This window comes from Aptenodytes forsteri, unplaced genomic scaffold (genome assembly GCF_000699145.1).
Source record: "Aptenodytes forsteri isolate BGI_AS27 unplaced genomic scaffold, ASM69914v1 Scaffold54, whole genome shotgun sequence".
NCBI classification, from domain to species: Eukaryota; Metazoa; Chordata; class Aves; order Sphenisciformes; family Spheniscidae; genus Aptenodytes; species Aptenodytes forsteri.
In genome coordinates this window covers 11,545,035-11,545,308 of record NW_008796044.1, presented here as the reverse complement: position 1 = coordinate 11,545,308, position 274 = coordinate 11,545,035, and the positions used below count along the sequence as shown (strand labels likewise).

Sequence of the window (274 nt, the reverse complement as noted above, 5' to 3'; positions counted from 1 at the left end):
GGGGCAGGGGGCCCGGCCGCAGCAACGCGATCTCAGGAGCAGGGGAAGGCGGAGGGGTCGGACCCGAGGCTGTTTGCGTAAAGTTTAAATTTTATTTTATTTAATTTTTTTTTTTTTAATTATTCAGTTTTAAATACGTGGTGTGGCGCGCCCGGTCCCTCGGGAAGTGGTCATGCAGATCTGAGGTAGAAAACCCGGCACAGGAGTGTTCCCAAATGCACCTCTAGGTAGTTTCACCGCAGCCACACGTCGGTCAGGCAGCGGACGGGGACGG

General features: G+C 54.0%; 1 protein-coding gene across 1 annotated transcript in view; it reads right to left on the bottom strand.

Annotated features, from left to right (window-relative positions):
- HAND1 (heart and neural crest derivatives expressed 1) overlaps positions 1-274 on the bottom strand; it is an 8,921-nt gene that overhangs the window by 7,172 nt on the left and 1,475 nt on the right. The gene's annotated exons all lie outside the window — the stretch shown is intronic.